This window comes from Papaver somniferum, chromosome 2 (genome assembly GCF_003573695.1).
Source record: "Papaver somniferum cultivar HN1 chromosome 2, ASM357369v1, whole genome shotgun sequence".
Taxonomy (NCBI): Eukaryota; Viridiplantae; Streptophyta; class Magnoliopsida; order Ranunculales; family Papaveraceae; genus Papaver; species Papaver somniferum.
In genome coordinates, this window is record NC_039359.1 from 117,990,117 (window position 1) to 118,000,555 (window position 10,439).

General features: G+C 39.3%; 1 non-coding gene across 1 annotated transcript; it reads left to right on the forward strand.

The window, feature by feature from the left end:
- The first annotated feature begins 3,754 nt into the window (after window positions 1-3,754).
- LOC113354741 lies at window positions 3,755-3,858 on the forward strand. Its single transcript, XR_003361983.1, has one exon. It is a non-coding gene; the product is annotated as a small nucleolar RNA R71 (small nucleolar RNA).
- The last annotated feature ends 6,581 nt before the right edge of the window (window positions 3,859-10,439 follow it).

Genomic DNA, 10,439 nt, shown 5'->3' on the forward strand with positions numbered 1-10,439 from the left:
TTAAAACAGGGAAATCAATTTAACCCAATTAGGGGGTTTCTCGGCTAACCAAGAACAACCTTTAACATCCTACATCACTTCCTATTTATAGTTTACAACCAAAATACAAAACCCTAATTCGAAACCCTAATTTTTTGGGGAAAATCAAATTCGACATACCCATGTGTAAATTGGCTTCGACCCATGCTTCTTGATGTTCTACTGCTCCTCCTCTAGCTCTTGTTGTGCTGTTGGCCTAGCCCTAGACTTATGTGAACCCTAGCTTCTCTCACTGTCGAGTTTGCAGCATCAGGACTCGATGCTACAGACGAGAAAGGGAGAGACAAGGGTGGTGATTGACTCCTGAGTTTGTCGGGGGAAGGTGGTAGTGATGGTGTTCGAGGTGGAGATGGAAGAGATGGTGGTGATGGATTTGTAGAGCTCTGCAAATTTTTGGGAAGAAGGGGAAGAACTCGATGGAAATGGGATTAGGGTCTGTTTGTTTGGGGTGTAGGTGTTCGGTTGCTAGGGTGTGAAACAGGTTCAGCGGATTTTGATGATCTGCGACAAGGAGCGATGGATGGGAAGATGGTAGGTGGATCCAACGGCGATACGGAGGTAAGCGTGGATCGACCGTCGGATGAAGGGATATAGCAAAACGGACGACCCAAGATGGAGATGGGCGTTGCGATGTAAAGCGGGGGCTTCGGAGTTTGATGTGCGATGATGGAGCGACCGTAGGATGCTGAAATGCTTCGATCTGACGGCTGAAATCCGAGACGGGCTTGGATAGTGGAAATGTGTTTGAGTAAGGGTTTTGGGCCTTGGGTATGCCAAGCCCATATCTTCTTTAAGGACAATTCTTCTTCTTCAAGCCCACTTCTAGCCTTTTGGTCTTGTGCACAACATTCTTCGCGGCTTCCTTGTGTAATTCCTCCCGGCTTTTCACTACTTTTCTGCTCTTTTCCGCTCTGCTATTCATCCAAACTTTATTTATTACCTAAAAATGCAAAATTAAGTAAGAAAAATATTTATTCTTGAAAACAATGAAAATACAGAATATGGGATAAAATGTAGAATTAATGCACAAAAGAGTTAAATGCCAAGAAAAATATATAGAAATATGCACTTTTTAGCACTCATCAAATACCCCCAAACCTGAATTTTACTTGTCCTCAAGTAAAACAAAACTAAGGAAATCCTACCTATACCACTGTCGCTGGTCTCTCGAATGCATTTAGCGTATGCACTAAGCCTTTTAAACCACTAAGTGTCCCTAGTGGACGAGTTGAAGTCTCGTGAAGGTTTGCTTAGAACGTACCTACAAAGTTCTAGGTCAAAATATAAGCTCAGATTCCATCAAATGTGACATGTGCAAGTCAGTTAAGCTCACAGCAAAATGGAGATGTCAATCTAGCTATCGAAGGCACAATCCTAGCACTAATAACAAATAAGGACATGTGATAAGAGTGTAAAGTGTATCTACACATGTGTAAAGAAAGATCGGATGTTATGACTACTAATCACCAAGAGATAGTTTCTCAGGCTAAGAACCAAGGTCGAAATCTAGCTAGCAGTCCGGACTTTACGAGAATTGTGAATGAGTTGGAGGTATTTCACAATTACTCGCGTTGTACATCAATGGCATACACCCTCCTTGCTTATTACAATGAAACAACAAAATGACTATTTACATGACTCTTATTTACATTGACTACTCTCTTTTATTTTTGGAACAAGAGATGATGGAATTGATAAATACTTGATTGATTTTTTCATTTTTTTTTCATTTTTTTTCATTTTTTTTCATTTTTTTCATTTTTTTTTTTTTTTTTTTGAACAAGGAAACACTTTTGATACATATACAAAAGGAAACAAAAGAAATTACATGACACTTTGCAAGAGGTAGCCCTTTTTGATGCACCCAGTTAAATTCGATGGTTGTCTTTCTTAATGTAACCTCCACCTTCTATCCCAACCAACCAAAGAACAAGCTAGTCAAGTTTCGTTCAGTATTCTAAAGTGATTGGCAATCGTGACTTCCTATCAAACACCTTGAAGATCGAGGCTATACATGTATTGGTAGATCGTGCGCGTGCAAATTTCTTATCACTATGTGAATTGTGCTAGAATCAGGGTGCCTAAATATCTAGACTAAGACTCCTAATAATTACATATTTGCACAAGAGTCAACATTTCAAGGTAAATGAGCTCCATTTTTTATGTTTTTTTAATTTTTTAATTTTTTATTTTGATTTTTCAATTTTTTTCAAAAAGATGGAGTTTTTGTTTTCAATTATGGCATATTATCAAAGTATCTACTTTTCACCCCCAAACCTAAACTAAACATTGTTCTCAATGTTTCAAAATATGAACAAAATTATAATACAACATATGAAGAGGATCATGTTGAGTAGAGAAAAAGGAAAGAGAATACCCGATTTCGGCGAAAGCAATATTAGAACTCCGTTATTCAAGGCAAGAATCCAACATATGTCAGCCGAGATCATATTGGATTAGCAAAATATATACAAAAGTAACAAAAGGATTTTTAAAATTTTTATCTACTGGATTATATACAAAAAATTCACCATACACTAACAATCTAAAGAGTTGAGGATCAACCCAAAAGACAAAGTGTAGAGGTTTCAACAGCTCCACACAATAATAATATGATAGGCATGCAAGTGAATCTGTGAAAAAAAATGAGCTACCCCCAAACCTGGATTTTACAGAAGATATAATTTTGAAAACAAGATCGCGCAGTTTCGGGGGTTCATCATGCACAAGGTCTAGCTCGAAATGAACTGTGCTAGGGACGGGAAAACATGCATATTCTAACTGTGGCTCCTCGAAAATATTGTATTTAGATGAAAAATAGTCCAAGAGGACTTGGGAAGCACACAGTTCCAAACCTAGATTAGGGACTCTCAGAAAAATTGGTTTGACAATATGGGTACAAACCAAATCTAGGTTGGGTGGAAGGCCATCTGATTGTGACTTATGTAGGAAGATAGGCACATCATTATTAATCGCATCAACATCTCCTAAGTCTTCTACAAGTGTCTTAACATGCTCACAATCATTAAACAAATCGGCAAGATCACAATCAGAGTCATCAACATCATCAACAGATTCATTCTCATGCATCGGCAAATCAGGAGAAATATCACAATGTGACCTAGGTAGAGAATCAGACACAACAATTATATTTTCATGCATATTAGTGTCAACAGAAGATTCTATATTACCTAAGTCATCTTCATAGGACAGATGCACATGCTCAAAATCAGTATCAACATCACATGTATATGGAATACTAGAAGAAACATCATTCATGAAGGTCGAGGCAGAGAAGCCTAATTTATTTGAACCCAAAGGTTCCATAACATTTTCAGCATAGACATGTTCTTCTAACATAACATCATCATCATCATCATCATAGTAATATGCATACTTGTCCCTATTAGCAGTTGTGGTGTCATTAGTCAACTCATGTTCCTCTAGATTAGGTTCATATTCAATATCATACACATGAGAAGGACTAGACATGCTATTTCCAAAGTTCAATTCATTACCACCAATATCATGTGACAGTGTCTCAGTTTCCCTAATGGACTCCCAGTGACGGGTTTTCTCTGCAATCTCAGCTAAAAATTTCCATGCATCATCCACAGTTTTATCAATAAATTCACCATTACACATACACTCAACCATGGCTCGAGATTTAAAGTCTAGTCCCTCATAGAGGATAGCGACAAGTCTCCACTTCTTAAATCCATGGTGTGGACATTCGCTCAACAAACCATTAAAACGTTCAAAATAGTCAAAAACAGTTTCCTCATCCAACTGGACAAAACAATTGATATTTTGACGAATAGCGATGGTCCTATGATGTGGAAAAAATCTTTGGAAAAATTGATTAGTGAGTTGTTCCCAAGTGGTGATTGATTGTGGTCTCAAACCGTAAAACCATGTTTTGGCCCTTTCCTTTAGAGAAAATGTAAACAAACGCAATTTCAGAGAGTCTTCGGACATATGATCAGGTTGCATAGTCCGACAAATTTGTTCAAACTCTCTTACATGAGTATAGGGGTTCTCAGAATCGAACCCTCGAAATATAGGAAGTATTTGTATCATGCTTGCATTTATTTTAAAAGGGGTATTGGTTTGAGGTAATACAATACATGATAATGGAATTTTTATTGTGGGATACATGTATTCATGGAGAGCACTAGGTTGGCCCATATTGAAAAGACACAAAGCCCACTATTTGGTTTTAATGGGTTTGGATTTTTGGGAAAAATATTTGGTTTTAATGGGAGACATTTTTTTGGTTTTTTTAAAATTTGGGAGCAAGTTTGGTTTTAATGGGATAAAGAAGAAAAATTTGGTTGTTAAAATGGGAGCAAGTAAAATTTGGTTTTTGAATGGGAGAAAAGTAAAAATTTTGGTTTTTTTTTTTTTTTTTTTAAAAGAAAATAAAATTTGGTTTTTGAATGGGAGCAAGCCCACTGTTGGTTTTGTGTTTGCTTTGGCTCAGCTGGTTTGAAAACGTTTGGTGAAACTGAGTCCAAAATCTCGGCCTAGAATTTGGGTACTCGGCCCACTAACGAGTTAACCTAGCGTGATCGGTTACAAGCTCAGCTGGGTTTAAAAACCCAGAATACAAAATACCAGTCCAACTTAAACAAGCTCACAAAAATTAAATACAAGCCCACAAATTAAACAAACAAGCCCACAAAAATTAATTACAAACCCAACAGAAAATAAAAAGCCCAAAAATTGGCTTTAATATTACAAGCCCACAATTAAAAATTGGAAGCCCACAATTCGGGTTCTCTTAGATGGGTTACCTTTTAAGCACATCCCAGCTGCTCTGATATTGTTGCAAAAACCCAGTTGGGCTTTGGTTCTTTTCCTTGGTGGCGTCCCAGCAGAGGAAAAACAGGTTCAGAACAGCAGGCCCAACAACAAATGAAGTGAAGCAGATGCAGATGCAAATGCTATGCAGTGAAATGCAAAAATAACTAATAAAACTACAAGAAAAACACAACACCAATCCCCGGCAGCGGCGCCAAAAACTTGGTGGGCCCGGGAAAGTGTATAAAATTAAGCGAAATGAAAACGCGGGCCTACAGTAATACCGCAAGTGCACGGTCGTCAGTTGTAGCTCGTGCAAGTACGGGTCGATCCACAGAGATTGGGTGTGTTTGGAGTTTCTAGCTATTTGGGCTCTAAATTTCTATTGGGCTTCTAATTGTGCTTTGGGCTTAGTGGGTTTGTTTGTAATGGTGAAGTGCTTTAGGCCTTGGGCCTTTGAATGATGTTGGAATGAACTGTGAACTTGGCTTTGGATTCAGTCAAGGATCTGGGCCTTTGGAAATGTAATGAATTTGGGTTCAAGTGAACTGAACTGAGCCTTGAACTCAGTTGGCTTGTAAACCAAACAGTGGCTGGATTTGGACTTTTGGGCTTTGTTCCTGGGCTTAGCTTTTGACCTGAGAGTAACTAGGCCTTTGGAGTTAACTGTGGACTGAACTGGGCTTGTGCTGTGAGCCAAGCTCAGTTGCAGCAGCAGCAGTGGAAACCAGGTTGCAGAAGCAGTGGTGGCTGGCACAGCAGGAGCAGGTGCACAGCAAGGGAAAGGAAAGAAAGCAGCAATGGTGACAGTGCAAGCCAAGTAATAACAAAACAGAGATAGTTGCAAACCAAGGCTACAAGCCAAGGGCAGGAGTGTGGAGATAAGCTGACAATGAAGTAAAAAAAAGGAAAAAAAACCAAAGCCAAGGCAATGGCTTTAGGCATTCATCTAGAGTGGGAAGAGAACCAGCTTGCTCACAGTCACTAGTGAGCACTAGTTTCTCCCCACTGCTCAATCAACTCAATGCTCTAAGGCTCTAACCTAGCATTGACACACAACAGTAAACTAATCCTAACATTTGAGAAGCTAACAGTTGACAAAACAAGAGATTCAAAACAGTGACAAAACAGGAAACAAAACAAAAGAAACCAAGGCTGTGAGCCAAGGGCAGGGAGGAGAAGAAGTAACAAAACAGTTAAGTTGCAAGTGACTGTGAAAACAAAATGTGGGTTAAGCTAAGGCTTTGAATCCACCCTTGTGTCCTAGACAAACAATGTGATCCTAGGTTGAGTTGAAAATCCTATGCATACATCTAGAATGGGAGGAAAACTAATTTGCTCACTAGTTTGCCCCTAGCATTGACTGTCTTTTGACAGAACAATCAATCACAGGCACTATGAGAATCAATCTCTTCCCATTGCTCAATCAACACACTGCACTAAGGCTCCTAACCTAACATTCCACTACCTAACAGTCCACTAAAGCTTCATCTGAGCCTCAGCTAGTGAACTCAGAACATGAGAAAACAGATAGAACAACACATGATTAACAGGAACAACACAAAAACTGGAGATACTGGCTAATCCAGTTCTCCCAAAACATCACATTAACAACAACATCAACAGGATATTAAAACAGGGAAATCAAATTAAACACATGAACATCAACAGGATATTAAAACAAGGAAATCAATTTAACCCAATTAGGGGGTTTCTCGGCTAACCAAGAACAACCTTTAACATCCTACATCACTTCCTATTTATAGTTTACAACCAAAATACAAAACCCTAATTCGAAACCCTAATTTTTTGGGGAAAATCAAATTCGACATACCCATGTGTAAATTGGCTTCGACCCATGCTTCTTGATGTTCTACTGCTCCTCCTCTAGCTCTTGTTGCGCTGTTGGCCTAGCCCTAGACTTCTGTGAACCCTAGCTTCTCTCACTGTCGAGTTTGCAGCATCAGGACTCGATGCTACAGACGAGAAAGGGAGAGACAAGGGTGGTGATTGACTCCTGAGTTTGTCGGGGGAAGGTGGTAGTGGTGGTGTTCGAGGTGGAGATGGAAGAGATGGTGGTGATGGATTTGCAGAGCTCTGCAAATTTTTGGGAAGAAGGGGAAGAACTCGATGGAAATGGGATTAGGGTCTGTTTGTTTGGGGTGTAGGTGTCCGGTTGCTAGGGTGTGAAACAGGTTCAGCGGATTTTGATGATCTGCGACAAGGAGAGATGGATGGGAAGATGGTAGGTGGATCCAACGGCGATACGGAGGTAAGCGTGGATCGACCGTCGGATGAAGGGATGTAGCAAAACGGACGACCCAAGATGGAGATGGGCGTTGCGATGTAAAGCGGGGGCTTCGGAGTTTGATGTGCGATGATGGAGCGATCGTAGGATGCTGAAATGCTTCGATCTGACGGCTGAAATCCGAGACGGGCTTGGATAGTGGAAATGTGTTTGAGTAAGGGTTTTGGGCCTTGGGTATGCCAAGCCCATATCTTCTTTAAGGACAATTCTTCTTCTTCAAGCCCACTTCTAGCCTTTTGGTCTTGTGCACAACATTCTTCGCGGCTTCCTTGTGTAATTCCTCCCGGCTTTTCACTACTTTTCTGCTCTTTTCCGCTCTGCTATTCATCCAAACTTTATTTATTACCTAAAAATGCAAAATTAAGTAAGAAAAATATTTATTCTTGAAAACAATGAAAATACAGAATATGGGATAAAATGTAGAATTAATGCACAAAAGATGAGTTAAATGCCAAGAAAAATATATAGAAATATGCACTTTTTATCACTCATCAAATACCCCCAAACCTGAATTTTACTTGTCCTCAAGTAAAACAAAACTAAGGAAATCCTACCTATACCACTGTCGCTGGTCTCTCGAATGCATTTAGCGTATGCACTAAGCCTTTTAAACCACTAAGTGTCCCTAGTGGACGAGTTGAAGTCTCGTGAAGGTTTGCTTAGAACGTACCTACAAAGTTCTAGGTCAAAATATAAGCTCAGATTCCATCAAATGTGACATGTGCAAGTCAGTTAAGATCACAGCAAAATGGAGATGTCAATCTATCTATCGAAGGCACAATCCTAGCACTGATAACAAATAAGGACATGTGATAAGAGTGTAAAGTGTATCTACACATGTGTAAAGAAAGATCGGATGTTATGACTACTAATCACCAAGAGATAGTTTCTCAGGCTAAGAACCAAGGTCGAAAGATCGGATGTGTCACTTATTAAGTTCTGAGACTAAGCCTAAGTACTTTAGGTTAATGGAATCGACACATTTTCCTAAGAATGACCACTACTCTCACTGTGGTCAACTATGTAAGTCATATCTGATTGACTTAGAGGATCCGCAATTATTTAGGTTATTACTTCGTGATTCTAAGTTCGTATTTGAGTTTTTACAGACTCTAAGACCTAGTGATTCGGATCCCATCTATGAAGAAACGCAGCCAATGAAAATATTCTATCAAGATCCTTTCATAGAACCTGAACCTGAACCACAATGGGACATAGGTATCTTCATCAGGAAACTAGATAAGGGTATGCAGTACATGTTCACTTTCTTGGGTTATTGTAGTTTCCTTTGGTCAGCTCTATTTAGTTTTGAAGACCCACAGTTATTTCGACTGTTACTTTATGGTTCGAGTTGACTAATCCTTTCCTAAGTCTGGCTGAAGACTTTAAACTTAGCACTTCTTGGGAGGTAACCCAATCTCACGCAACACGGTAATATCCTTCCTTAACTCTTTTACTTCAAATAGTAACCGTTTCTCCTTGTTCATGTTTTTAATTTTATCTTTAGAACATTTAGGACAATGTTAGATTTAAGTTTGGGGGTATTGGGAGAAACTTTTTAGTTGCGCAATAAATAAACTCCAAAGCCTAGAAATTTATGCGTATTTAGGATAGCACTAACCAATCTAAGTGGATGGAAACATTTTTGTTTTAGGAGTTGAGGAACCAATCTGACTAGATGGAAACATCTATAGAGTCTATTCATAAAAGCACAGAGCTCAGGTGTTAGAAATAACATGATAGTTTCGCCATATCTTGTCGAGTCCTTTTCACTTTCTATTTTTAGTTTTCTTTTATTTCAAGTGATTTGGTGGGGCACACGATTCAAGTTGTTACCTTTGCTAGGGTGAAATAGAGTGACTGAGTTACCTTTTCAAAAAAAAAAAAAAAAAAAAAAAAAAAGACCGGACCAGTTAGACCAATCGGAATAAGTATTAACACTTGGATAGCAATATGCGTGTGTTCTCCCTGTTTCCGTCGCCTAAGCAAGCGTGGAATGCAGGACCCGTGGGAACTATCGTGTAATCTGCTGACAAGAAGCATGCGCTTGGATCCAAAAGATCTATTCATGCCGTTAAGTTTAAAAAAAATGATTATTGTTATGTGTAGTCAACTGCTGGTTCCCTTGTATTTGCCAGTTTGTTGATCTAGATTTAAGTTATTGACCACTGGTTCCCTTGTATATGCCAGTGTGTTAATATTAGTCAGACCGGTATCTCAGTCATTTAGGTTAGGTTCATCTTGGCAGAGGCCTTCAGACAGATATGGGAAACACCGTTCACTTTTCAACCATCTACATTTTTCTTTTTCCATCTTCTTAATCTTTTCATGTGATTAGTCTGACTCCGAGTATGATGTCCATCGTGAAACTATCTTAGTAGAGCTCTGTCACTTATATGAATTTTAGTATGCTTGAGTGCAAACTCGTGTACAGCAATTGGAATTTCGCATCAGGGTTTTTCCTCTTAGAGTCAATAATTGTATGCCAACCAAGGAGGTTCTTTAGTGCTTTCCAAGGTTCTGCGTAGATAGCTAGGGTCTGGAGTATTGGTTTTTGTGGGTACACCTCTGATAAACCCACCCGAGATTAACTCGGTCACTTTTCAAGAATAAATTTGCTCGAGGACTAGCAAATAATAAGTTTGGGGGTATTTGATAGACACATTTTGTGTCTAATTTGTCCTCAATGTCCGTATTGTTGGAACTCTATTTTTGTACTAATATTGTGTTTTTATGTATTTTTAGGAAATAAACATTTTGGAAAATTTGGCTCGAAAAGTTGATTTTGGCACCCGAGGACAAGTGTTATTCGGACTCTCGCTTTTGGATAAGGGGTAACCTAATTACTAAGGGGCACCCCCAGGACACCCTCTTCTTCATTTGAATTTCGATTTTGGCGGGAAAATTGGTTCATCAACTGGCAGAATTTCAATCGACAAAATGAAGGTGTTGTGGTGCGATTCAATGGCTCAAACTTGGTAGGAAGATGTGATATATCCTAAGGAAGACATTTTGGGCAGTGGGTTTGATCGGAATTGGATGGAAAACGCGTGATGATTCACCAAACCAAAACAGAGCAACACGCACTGTAAGCAAGCAAAACTGGAGTTGTAGCGTGCATGGAGGAGTTCTACTAGCATTGGACGAGTTCTGAGGCGTGTAGAAGGAAATTGGGAGTGTGCAGGAAGCAAGAGTACGTAAGAATCTTCTATTTTTGGCAATTATTCCCTATTTTTGGACAGCGGCAATAATGAAGATTATCTCGAGTTATGGCGAGATTAAACGCGCC